Source organism: Parambassis ranga, chromosome 20, assembly GCF_900634625.1.
Source record: "Parambassis ranga chromosome 20, fParRan2.1, whole genome shotgun sequence".
NCBI lineage: Eukaryota > Metazoa > Chordata > Actinopteri > Ambassidae > Parambassis > Parambassis ranga.
Genome location: NC_041040.1, coordinates 15,278,091 through 15,291,701, shown reverse-complemented (window position 1 = coordinate 15,291,701; position 13,611 = coordinate 15,278,091).

The window sequence follows — 13,611 nt, the reverse complement described above, 5'->3', positions numbered from 1 at the left end:
AGTGAGGACAGTGTGAAAAATGATAAGTTTAATGTCATGTTATCTCTTCTCGCCACCTCCTGCGAAGACAATGATGTCTTCACTGATAGTGAATAATACCAGTGAGCAGTATATCACAATTACAGCTTACATTATTTATACAGCGTGACATCCTGGTGAATGCTGATTTGACCAGACTCACCTTTATCTTGTTGCGAATATGGTGACCATTACTCTGTGCCCGTCATTTGATGGCACTGAAATGTCACAGGCGACTGAGAGATAGTCAGATTCACCGCTGTGTTCAGAGAGGAGAGGAGAGCGGGAATGTAAATAATTCTTGCCATCACTAAACCATAGCTTTCATCTCTGATGTTCCTTTTCAGTGGTCGGCCCACACTCCATCATTATAATGAGGGAGGCTCAATTAGACAAGGTCTACAATGGGGGTTTTAAATGTCACAGTGCAGGTCCTGACATTTCTCTGTTTGATATGGAATCAGAATAGCAGTGGATCTCACGGGGAGAACTAATCTCAACTTTGGAAATAACAAATTCCACCCTGTCACAAAGCTCTGAGGGAAGGCTGGCGTGGTCACTTTGGAGACATTTATATCCGACAATGCTCGCTTGGCCCTTTCAGATCTGTCTAACGATGGAATCCATTAGCATTGTTTGGGTTTGTAATTAGCCCTCTGAGGTTAGCGTGCTCACCAGAGGCATGTAACGAAGGCTCTTTTGGTATTTTATCCAAAAGGTAATTGGGTCATCAAATCAAAAAGGAATCAAGAATGACAAACTTCTAACTTCTATTAATTGAAGTGACCACAATTAAAAGCAGGGCTGCCACAATGGACACAATTAAGTCTCCCATTGTGTGTCTTACAGGATCATTTAAACTGTTAAACAATGCTCAGTCTAACAGAATCCATAGAACTGAAATATAACAGACAGCCTAACATAGACATTTACCAAATTGTAAGGGAATTCAGAGCAACTTCAGTTTAGTGACGCACATGTGGAGGAAGTAGTGTTAGAACATTTAACACAACTTATTAATGTAGTAATGTAAAAATGTAAATGTTAAATTGCTTCATGACATGCATAATAAAAATCTGCTTAGATGTTTCAAAATAAATATACTGGTATAGGTACATTGTTATATAGCTATTTAATTTTTAAACACATCAATTTAAGAAGCTGTCACTAATCCATGTTAGAGGAAAGAATAAAAAGTTTCAATATACAAATGAAAACATGTTCTAATGAAAAAAAACCCCTTGTTAAGTCAATCATCATCCAGATATTACAGGTGGGTGCATTTATGCTAATGGTACATATTGGCTGAGGTCATCTGATCATGGGTACGATACAGCCGCAATTGTGGGGGTTGGCTGTGGATGATGGTGGTACAGGCTACATTGCTGACTTTGACTCAGAAGTCTGGGGTTTAGTACCCCTGACACCACGAGTCAGGGGTGTTTTGTTTTAAACAGCAGCAAAATTGGTAACCTGAAGTTTGGCATTTAAAAAACTACTGGTTAAGAATGGTCATTAAAAACACAGGTTAGGTAAATAGTGTCTTAAAACCCATAAATTCAAAACCGCTCCCATCAATTCATTTTCAAAGATTAAAATATTGACCTCATGTTGTGTTTTTCTGTTGAGGACGGGCTGTCTGAAAAATAATGCCTACAGTATGTCATGTAATGTTAAAATCCAAACTACAAACAGAAAGACAGAGAGTTTGAGCCTATGCAATGAACACATGCTGCTGATACAGTGTTTAATGTGAGTTTGAGGTTGAGAATTTTTGTGTGGTTTGCTGTAATTGCTAAAACCACAGCCAAATCTTGACCAGCTGCGGGCCGACTGCTCATGAGGTATCTCTGGCCTCCCAGATCCTCCATGAATCTGTCACAAATGAGCACTAACTCTGCACTTCTGGGCAGCAGGGGAAATCTCCTGGAACCTCACAGCAGCATTTTGTTTGCCTCTCTCCATAAAATAAACAGCTTCTGGTCTAAATGTTGCTGACGTGCTTACAATTAAAAGGCACTATTCTTGATATTTGCCTGCACACAAGAATTTAAGGAGTAAAGTCTCCATCCACAGTGGTTAGACAGTGGTTTCTGTATTTAATGTCTGCAAAGTTCCATCTCTTTAACTGACAGCATTTCTCAAAGGATTCGCTCAAGCAAGGAGCAGACTCCTCTCTGTTCTCAGGGGAAATATAGTTTTGAGTTGAACGTGCGGTATCCATCATGCTGATGAAATGCATAATTAATTCTCATCATTCCCATAATCCTTCTCTACAGACTTGACCGCAAAGATGGAAATTACCAGCCCGGCCCATGTCAGCAGGCTGAGGCTGGGGTATCTATTGTAGTTTTCTTACTGCGTTGCCAAAGACATGCAGATGATAAATCAGCAAGGTTACAAAGTATTTACACAAATAAGTTGAAAACAATCGATCCGGTGCGCCACACTGTCATACCCTCTGGGATGTGGTTCCCCTGGAAGAATGCACAATCCCTCTGGCCTGGGTTCATTTGAGACGCAGATTGTGTCTGATTGATCAATGAGAACCAGTGCTGAGCCATCAATCTAACAGGAGTAGAATAGGAAAAAGGGAACATTAACATGTATAAGCTGCCGTGTCCCGACAATGTCCTCTACTTGGAGTTGGTGGGAAAGCAGCCACCTCTGGGGACGTGAACGAAAGTGGTAAGTCTAAGACCTGCGACAGGAAGATGTTATATAAGGACAACAGGGACAGTGTCAACATCAACGTTGTGATCTCCGGGTCTGTCAGAGGCTCCTCATCTCTGCATCTCACAAAAAAATAAAAAAATACATCTGTCAGGAAGCTGCTGCACAGCCTTTCTCCTCAGGTTACACTGCTAATAATCTCTAAAATGTAGAAAAAAACGTGAATATCACCTTCGAGTGCCCTCCAGGTAATCATCACCATAAGCTGCTAATGAAAGCATAAAATTGCTGGCACCTTTTTGGCACCCTCCGCGCTGCAGTATTTAAGGCAAACAGGTGATTAATGAGTGATTTGTGCGGGTATTGCTGTTAGACAGCTGTTCCATATTGCGGCAATCATTGGGCGGAGCAGTTAAGAACTGTTTGTCAAGGTCTTTCTGTAGAGTGCACTGCTTCTGAGAACCATTACCAGGAAAATGGCTAACATGCTGTGCTGGAGGATTTGACAGCACATTTCAAAAAGAGCTGCTGAGCATGTCAGCAATACAAAAGTACACAATGACTACATGTGCATCAATGTCCTGTAATGACTCTGCAGCTATGGAGTGCAAGAGATATTTTATTTTTTGGGTAAACTATAGTCTGAACTCCAAACCTGAGGGTGGATGGGGCGTTTCCCATGGCAACCGGTGACTGTGTGCAACAAGAGATGGCATCAGCTTTGTTACAGCATCACACGAGGTGCTTAAATTATTGTAATTAAATGGTGAATGCACTTATATAGTTGAGGGCTGAGCGTGTTATCAAAAGACAACCAAAACTAACTTTAGGAAAGAAGACACAACCATTAGTAATTTCCCAAACAGGATACTGCAGCCAAAATGTACAAAAGTCTCAGAGAGTTTCAGAGCGATGTCACCAACAGGTTGTTCATCTTTATTTATAGTATGTAATAAGTGAGAAAAACAAGAAAATGCTGACAGCATATATCATCTTGCACTTACTGTTATATAACATAAATAACAGCATAGATATTCAATAAACTAGAGGACCAATAGTAAACTCAGTGACAACATTACTTAGTCAGGTAGAACTTGATCACCACAACAAACACGATTAGCTCAGAGGGAGTGAATTACAAAATCTATGACAAGAATGAAATTACACACTTCTCAATACATTCAGTATACCTGTCTTCCTTTGATCTTCTGTAAACCTTACTTAACACATAAGTACTCATAAAACACACACTAATATGCATACAGTAATAAACACAGAAATGAAAACTTCATGTTAATGACACACTACATATGTGGACCCACACCACATAATAACATCATGCAAAATAAAATCTGTCACCTGACAATAGATAGATAGATAGATAGATAGATAGATAGATAGATAGATAGATAGATAGATAGATAGATAGATAGATAGATACGCTATTGATCGCTAAGAGGAAATTTAGGTCAACACTATGTCATAAGACTGTCAAGACCATGTTAAGGCTATGTCATAAGACTATGATAGGACTATGTCAAGACTATGATAAGACTGTCATAAGACTATGATTAAAGTCTCACAGAGGTGGTTCTGACAAATGAGGATCACCATTTTTTTTTGTGATTATAATTGAAAGACAAGTTAAACAACAAAGTTCATGTTTTATGTGAGTACAGTATAAGCAGAGAACATCACTTTTTACAGTCACAAGCAGCTCATCTGAGCGTATCGGATGTTAAAGTGCTCGCCAAAGGGCATCCTGACACCAGTTGACATGTGGTGAGAACAGCATGTCTTGTTAGCTTTTGCCACCCTATATTTGCACCTAATCCTGGAGGTTGAGAAGGTGACATTCCAGTTGTGCAGATATGCAGTGCAAATATGCAGATTTGTTATCGCTGTGATAAACCAGATGAGTTTACAAATGACTTCAGATTTTCATAAGCTGCAGGATATCTACGGGGTGAACAAATGTCAGTGGTGGGGACGGACAGCGTGAGCTTAAATATTGACATTCAGATTGCAGCAGAGTCTTCATAGTAGCCAGTCACAGTAATACTCAGCTTGTGGCATTATTCATTCAGTCCTGCAGTCATGCATTGGCACAGTAGCTAATCTCTGCCCCCAAGGCCCTTCAGCAGTAATGCACCTGTTAAAAAATCCCCATCCGTGTCATTCTGAATTGTAAAAAGATTAGCTAATATTTTATAATAGTTTGGGGGATTTACTGGACACTTGTGTGTTTCTCTCTGGCTAGAAGGCTGCTGACTCTTTTCCATCCTACTTTTTTCAGGAAAGTGTTGAACTTTGCAAAATATCTGCATAATAGCAGGTAATTGTTCACATTTTAATTTACAAAAGCCAGATGACAGAGTGCTGGGAACATGTAGAGAGTCTTTTTGTGGCTCTGTGTCACACGGCTGCATTTTGCTCTTTCATTTAGCTTTTTTTTTATATAAATCTATTTCAGGCATGCAGCTATTTTTGGCATGCTCTATTCACCTCGTACACTTAGAGGAGAGTTTCTTCTTGATTTGTACGGATGCACACTTGGTTTCAGTGGCCTCACCTGAAACTCACTGCAGCTGACAGTGAACAGTGAGATAAAAAGAATAATCATTAATCCATTGTTATTTTTCACCTTTAAATGATCGGTATGTCTGTTTCTCTATTTCAGGGCCCACAACTGGATTTCCATCTTTTTGTTTCAGGTGTTTTTACATGTTTAGAGCTGTAGTACTTAAAAAAATAGATCGTTCAAATTGAAGTAAATCAGACTGAACAAGCAGAGTGGCAGCTTTTATGATGTACTGCACACCGAGATAAAATAGAATCAGATGACTGTTTTTAAGTCAAGTACCTGCAGGTCAGCTGATCAGCTTCGGAAGCTTACAGATGTGGTCAGTGGTCCACTCACTTAAGAACAATATCTAGTATTTCTTTTAACTAACCACATGTAAATTCAGATCAGCTATTATTTATGATTTACCCATTTTAAATCATTATACAAAGTCAGTATATGATGCTAACAGAGCATTACAGTTCTTTTTCCAGTTCCTCCTGGACCCAGAGGCATCCAGGTGAGATATGAAATCTCCAATAAATTCTGGCTCCATCTAAAGACACTCGTCAAAGTTGTGTTTTCGGTAACTTTTAGTCTTGTGTGTGTTTCATTTTCTCTTCTACCGAGTTAACTCTTTAAATAGAAAACCATACTAAGCAAGTAAAAAAACCCTTCACACTCATGAACAATCTGACGCTCATATTTTTCTCTGAAGTCAATTCCGTGGCCTCAGAATAACTTTTCCCATCAAAACGAAATTGATTTTTTTTTTAATGTTGGAAGTCAGCAAGAATAAGAAACCTGTAAACCTATTATAGCCACAAGCAGCTGTGTGGACACTGCTGGAATCTAGCTCACTTTGAAAAGACACCTTGACAAAGAGTAGCGTTAACGCTTTACGCGTCATGATGCAGCTCATTACCGAACAGCATGCAGTGTGTGGTCACTCCAAAGTCGGTCACCTTTATTTCTAATAATGTGGTAAGTAATGTAAAATGTGAACGTTGGCTTTGAAGTTTTTTCCACTTGGAAACGATTGTGTAGAAAATGTAAAGATTAGATTAGAATGAGTTGCTGTATCCCGTTGGAAATAGCTCAAAGTTTCATACATACTCCTGTTGCTGAGGGTTAACATTCTGCTATGCTATCCTTGGACTGTGTCTATGCTGGCTGCTCCGTCCTGCTCTGTTGATCTAGATTTCTTTAACATTCACATCAAAATATATCTAACAAAACCATCTTTTCAACAGGCATAGCCTACAGCCTACTGTATTTATGTAGCTGACATTAACCATTAGCACAGAAGCCTGAAACGAGTGAGGAATTAATACTTACGTTTCTCATCTAGCTTCCCTAGACATGCCCATGGTGGGGTTGGTGCAGGTAAAGTCTCTTCATGCTAAGCATAGTGCCATCATGTGCTCTTCAATGGTACCATGCTTAAAAACTTGTGTACCAGGCTTCAAGTAACAACTAAGTACGTCTGCGTTATAAGCTGTGTGCTTTAGTGCAGAAAATATCTTCATTAAAATTTGGCACGGCCATTCATGGTCCCCAGAGATGAATCCCAATGACTTTGATGAGCCTCTGATTTTCATTTTGAAGCTCTAGCAGGTAAAAACGTGCAGCTTTTGTTGATTTATCACAAACCTTGACAGGACTACCAAAAAAAAAAAAAAGAAATTGATGCAGTCATCCATGGTCCCCAGATGATGAATTATACAGACTTTGGTGAAGGTTTGAGAGAAAAAGTAATGTAAAATGTCACAAAATCTTCTGGATAGATTTTGTTATGGAGTTTTATGGCAATCTGGTGTTAGCGTTTATCTCAAAGCAGCACTGAGAGGGAGTCCAGAGATGGACAAAATGAAAGGGTAAAAGACTCAAAGGGATTTTATGCCTGAAGGGATATGACGGGGTGACACGGTGGGTTAGTGTTTCTTTACAGAAAGACAGTTCAGACCTGAGCTTCTGTGTGTTGTTGCTGTTGTCATACATGCTGAGGCAGAAACCACCTTCCTGCACGGTATGACCATACCACCTTTCTAGAATCATCTTAATGCAATACAACACTCACATTCTAAACAATCTACACATTTACACCCAACATTAAAAGACATTACGCTGTCACATCATTGTCACCTTGACATTGCATCTCCGTTAAAAGTGCTCTACAACTTTGTTTAGAGTGAATTTTTCCTTGGCCATGACGATGCTGCCAGGCTTTACACTGAATGTCAGTCTGGACAATTGATACGATAAAGCCACTTGAAACTTTCAATCTCCCTCCTGCTGATAAGAACAGAGAGTCTGCAAGAGGGAAGAGGAGGAGGCGGAGGAGGAGGAGGGGGCTTTCTTTTTCTTGATGGCCTAGTGCCAGTAACAGCAGAATCTCCATTAGACCTGCAAGAAAAACATTTGTGAGCACATCTCCTGCCGTTCAGCTCAGTGCATTTCCTACAGCAGTGATGGTTCTGTTTTTTAGAACCTTGCTGATTTATTGTGTTTTAGTAAAAGCTGTTTGACATTATGAGTGCAGTACAAAAGGTGAAACAAAAGTATGTAGCAGGTTCTTTGGAAATTACAAATCTGTTAATAACAAATAATTCACCAATTATTGTGTTATTTATTTATATATTATACTCAATCAGGACACCTGATTTGCTATAAAGAAGTCTTAGGCTTTCCAACTTTATCTTTTCTACCTCTCTGCCTTAGGCTTTCCACCTACCCGCTTTAGGTTCTCCATCTTCCCACTTGCTGACCACCCTCCTGACTGATAACCCTCCCCACCATAGGCTTTCCACATATGCACCTGAAATGCCCCAAAACACCTTCAAGGGGTGACTTTGTTGCTACTCCTCTTGTCTTAGGCTTTCTACCACCTCAACTTAAACTGCCCAACACCTTGCCTTAAATTTGGTGTTTCCAAGAGCCATAGCGCTGCCAAATACAACATAACCTATCTACACATTGAAAAGGCTGACTGAAAAGCGATGGGTTTTACTTTTGGGTCATTCCATGTGAAATCATCCAGGGCTGTCGGATGACCCCTATAGATATTTTTCAAAAACAAAATCGCAAAATACAACCCTAGAACTAGAAAATCAAAAACATGTCTTCCTATCTGGAATAGTTTTGGTGTGAAAAATGGCTTAAAAAGGCCAAAAAAACAATCTAATTAAATTTTCTGATTCTTTGGGAAAAGTTAGCCCTAAGAGGCAAACACCAGACAATCATCAAATATTCTCAATACAAGCTGAATCATATAGGGATGTTCCCAACACCTGCCTTAATATGATTGCAGTCATACAAGGACTGATGCAGTCCTGTTAAAACAGGTATAGCCATGTGAGATTGAGGGCAAAGGGGCTGCATTTGGTGGTGGCTTTGAGTTGTTCTGTTACACTAGAATGTTTATCAAGTGCCTTACTTTGTGCACAAGAGCATCACCATATTATAACAGTAAAGGGTCAAGAAGATTTGTCTAACACATGTTGCATTATGGATGACAGGGAATGGAAATTGTGTTGAAATAACTGTTGTTAGCTATTTCCATCTCTGTGAAGTCCTGATTTTAAACAGCAGAACTACTGGATGTATCATTATTTTGTCAGTTGAGAGATGCAGGGAGCATTGTTTACTGGAGCTGTTTATCGGGTCAATCAAGATCCAGTGTAATGGGCCAGCCCTCTAACAGCACAACACATCAAAAGATCCCGGTGGTTGGGAGTACAAAACCACCCTGCCTGTGTCACTGTGTCCATCAGCGTATCGATTCAAAGACCTTATCAAACAGTGTATCTGAAGCTAACAGGGTGGTGAGGATTGACTTTGCAAATCTCTACTCCTTCTAACTTTCCTTTTGATCTAAGCGTGGCCTTTTTGGTCTGTCTCATGATCAGCTGAGTTGAACTTGTCTGTGCCTCTGCCTCTCTGTACAGAGCCAAATGTCACCTTAGATTTAGTTTACCTAATTCTGTCAGGCTGAGGCGTATCTGCATCTACATCTTTAGTAAAGTTTCCAACCATTTAAAAAATTAAAAGTCTTGTCGGCTCATCAGCATATTCATATGTCACACAGCTTGTTGGCTTTTATATTTATGTAATGTTTTATTGATGCACCTTGTGTAACTATTGCATCATAGATTACAAAGAATAAAAGTGTGGGAACATCAGTATCATCAGAATAAATTGAATAATTGCAATAGTTGCACTGTCTCTGGTTATTTCATGATGACAAGAGACAGAAGCACACGTCATGTCTCACTTCCTCACAGCAATCCAGAGATGACACGGACCGATAACTAATATAGGCAGCCTGCACTGAATAGGGATCACTTACTTCAAGTGGAAGAACAATCTGAGGCAATAAGTCACAGTGATGTACTAACTGCTGTCCACATCAAAGAACAATGACATGTAACAATGCAATAACTTTCAATTGTATTATAGAAACCTTGACAGCAACAGTAACTGAATTTATGCTAGTTAAGCTGCTAACAGGCTTATTAGACTACTTACAGTGGGAACTTTGTTTTTTAAAAAGTCTTGTTTACAACATCCATAATATGGAAGCCAGGATGCAGTTTATACACTACAAGCCTTTCTATCAGAGCTGAAGCATTCAAGCAACCCATTGTCCATGCCCTATAATAATATGAAGGTTAACTGTCTTTATATCGCAATAATAAAACTCCTATGTTTTTTTATTCATATGAATCATGAATGGGTACTCACACTAAAATTGTATATAATGATTGTCCCTGTGATGATGGGCACATGTGCATTAATGCTCCTTTTGTTAAGAGTTCATGTTTTAATTCAAACTTGAGCATTAGCCTTGTTATATGCCACAGATGCTAAAGTATACTGCCCAAGGTTGGCCCATTCACTGTAGGGTTCAGCACAAATGTTCAAGAGAAGTACTCATTAAAAGTTTGGTAAAATATTCTATACATATCAACATGTGAGGAAACAGAGACCGAAGTCAGGATCCCAGTAAATTCAACATTCAATTGTAAGAGGTAATATTGACTGATATGCATTATTTAAAGTGTGCAACTCTGTCGAAACCATTTCAGGTGTTAATCCTGAACTGGAATGATGCTTTGTTTACGCACACGGTGCTGTTCCTGCTAACACTCGCGGTATTAACCCTCACGGTCTGAGTCATACTGTTGCTTTTAATGCGTGAGAAAGGAAATGATGATTCCACTGTTAGCTTGTGTAATCCTCTTGGCACTCAGACAAACAGGCAGGGCAGTCAGAGAGCCATTTTCTTCCTGTAGAACAAGCGTTGATGGTTGGCTGGAAGGTTTTTTTCGTTATGCTTTGCTCCTCTGTATTTAGCTCCAGGAAAAAGTGATTGAACTTAAGCACTCGGAGCTCTGTTTCCTAGAGAAAGCTCTCTTTGGGCTGTGTTTCACTTCACCATAATGCATATTGCATTAGAGGGGTATTAAGAGCTTTGTAACCAGGAGAAAACATGGATTTAGATTAGATATTCTCTGACTGGCTGCTATTTATTTGTTTGTTTGAGAATGAACAAATATTCAATTTGCACAGGATTAGGCATCAGAACTAATGAAATGAATCTAATGAATTTAAACACATGCTGATGTCATCAGGCGTGTCATGACCGGATCAGACGCTGCACCGCACCTTGGTAGTTGGTTCGATCTTCAAGAATTTACAGCAAATAAAACAGTATGTAATGAGGAAGGTGGAAGGTAATGTAAGTATAATGCAGTGTCCTTTGGATGCTTGTGTATCGACATACGAGCGCTGGAGAATTGTTTTTTTTTTTGTATAGCTGCAGAAAAAAAAGTCATAAATCAGTGCAGTGAATGCTCGGGGGAAGACTTGCCCGTATTAATCCATGAGAGCCATTCAAGGTCAAGGTCAGCGATCTCATATTTGTGTTGCACAAGCTGTGGAGGTTTTAGCACAAATGTATCAAACCTGTCCAGCGTACAGAGAATGGAGTTAGTCATAGAATGTGAGCTTTACAAGGATGTATTTCTACAGTATGAAACGTGAGGGCACAGTCCAGCTTCACCCACCCATCCTGATTAGTAAAGGCAGGGCCTAATTGAATGTAGAAAGACTGATGTCTGTGAACCAGGAAACCCAGCTTCAATTCTGTCACCTTTTTTTATGTATTTTTGGGTAGTTGTCACTAAACATTTTGGAATTTGGAGTTGTATTTGTGGCCACCTAACAAATATAAACTGTTTTTTGGATCTGGTTGGCCTCCAGCAGCTCATGAGAGAAACTAGTCTTCTCTGGTGAGCAGGCGCATTATAAACTGGCTTGTTCTGAGGCAGAGCAGGGGTGGATCATTTACTCCCAAGCAAACAGGGATTCAGCTGTGGGCTAGTTTGGTCATTAGAAATGATGAAGCTGCTTGGATGAGCAGCGAAACGTCTTCAAGAAAGCTCTACAAGTCCAGACGCCTTCAATCTTCTCTACACCAGGCAGGAAGTTTGGTCCACTTGTCTGCAGTTTAAGGAATTCCTTGGTCTGATTTTCCAGTTGAGCATCAGCAGCAAACAGTAAGAAACATGATGCAGACCAGAGTGAGTTGTGCGTACAGGATCTATGGATTATCCACAATCTGCCATCCGTGTGCTTAAGGCAACAGGAAGATTGTGAAAATGAGGGAAAGTAATCAATATTCCCTTTTGGTAGAAGATGGGATGCAAAGTGCTCCTTAAGTCAATGTCATACTACATTCTAGCGTGTCTTTTTTCTGCCCAGAGAGCTATTTATACTTGCATACAGTCTATAAAGTCAACCTCATGTCCATCATGCTGACGGACAGACTGAAGGTGTCAATAAACGACCATTCCGAGCAGGAGAGCCGACTGACTGGGACCTGTTTTGCTGTTGCTTTCCCCCCTGACCATTGGACTCTGATTCCCGCAGAAAGTTCAGGTTGTGTAGCTCATCCAGCAGATCATCATGCAGGTTTTGATCCACCACCATTGATAAGTAAATGTGACATAAACTGTAGAATCTCCACACTACTGTATGTTGAGCCAGCCATCCACCCCGACCTCCTGTGCAGCAGTTTGTTTGTGTTGCTGTATTAACACAACCCTCTTGTGTCCTTGGTCAGCCTGTAGCTTGAGCCCAACAGTTACCATGTTAACTGGCTGAAGTTTGTGTACGTACAACATAAAGTGGACTCAGTTGACATGCAGTGACATTTGGCTTCTGCAGCCTCAGCCTACACTTCTGCCTAGCTGCTCTCTGTCTCCTTCACTCCAGCCTCTGCTCTCTTGCAGTCAGTTGTTGAATGCTGTTTTTTTCCCTCTTAATCTATCCTGCCTCCACTTCTCAGCAGCCTTTGACTCGGTCAGCATCCCTCTGGGCACAGCGCTCTCTCTCTCTCTCTCTCTCTCTCTCTGCCTTGCCTCTGCTGTGATTGGTGCCTTTGGAAAATGTACAACATAAACGGAAATTACAGCTGGCCTTAAATAAATGTAAAACCATTTTCTTAATTAAATTATTAACACAATGATTGTGTTTGAGTGTTGGAGCCAAGGCCACTCTGTATTACTGCCAGTGCTGTTACAGAAGAAGTGGCACATTTGATGGCTTGTCCATGTGTGGACATTGAATTAATGTTTTGACAAAATGGTAAAATTCAAAATAAATAAAACTTAGGTTTTATGCTACTTTGTTGATTAATTTGAATGTTTTGCTACTTTATTATTATTATTATTATTTATTCCTTTTCTGCACACACGGGGGTAGGTGGGACGTATACGGGACGTATACCTCACACAGGTACATTTAAAAACATAGCAAATAGTTGCCCTTTCCAATGGTCCTTGAATGCATCGTGCACAAACTATTAACAGGCTGTAAAAACACACAAACTTAAATGTTTGTTTACACTTTTTCCTTCTGGAATTCTGAAAAAAATGTTGCGCATACTGAGTCTGATTCAACTTTTGCAAGAATAATAATGTAAGTAATTCAACTTTTATGGTATGTGATTTCTGTCTTTCTACTGCACAAAGACATGTTTCTTTTTTTCTCTTTTTGTAGCCATGACTGTGCTGCTTTTACAGAGGTGCAGGCCTTTATAGCATGAAGAACAATGAGCTCAGACTGACTGAAAATGTGACAGGGGTGAAAAGCGCCTGCAAATTGGGGGGTTCAGAGGGTTAATTATGCCTATTCATGTCAAGTTTTATACTTTTTTTTTCTTGTACTATTTAGTAAGGTTGATAAAAAAAGCACAGGGCAAAATCAAGCCATTAAGAATAAGAACATGCCCTTTTGCTGTTTTTTTTAACTTTGAAAAAAAATAAAAAAAGATCAAATAAACATGCGGATCT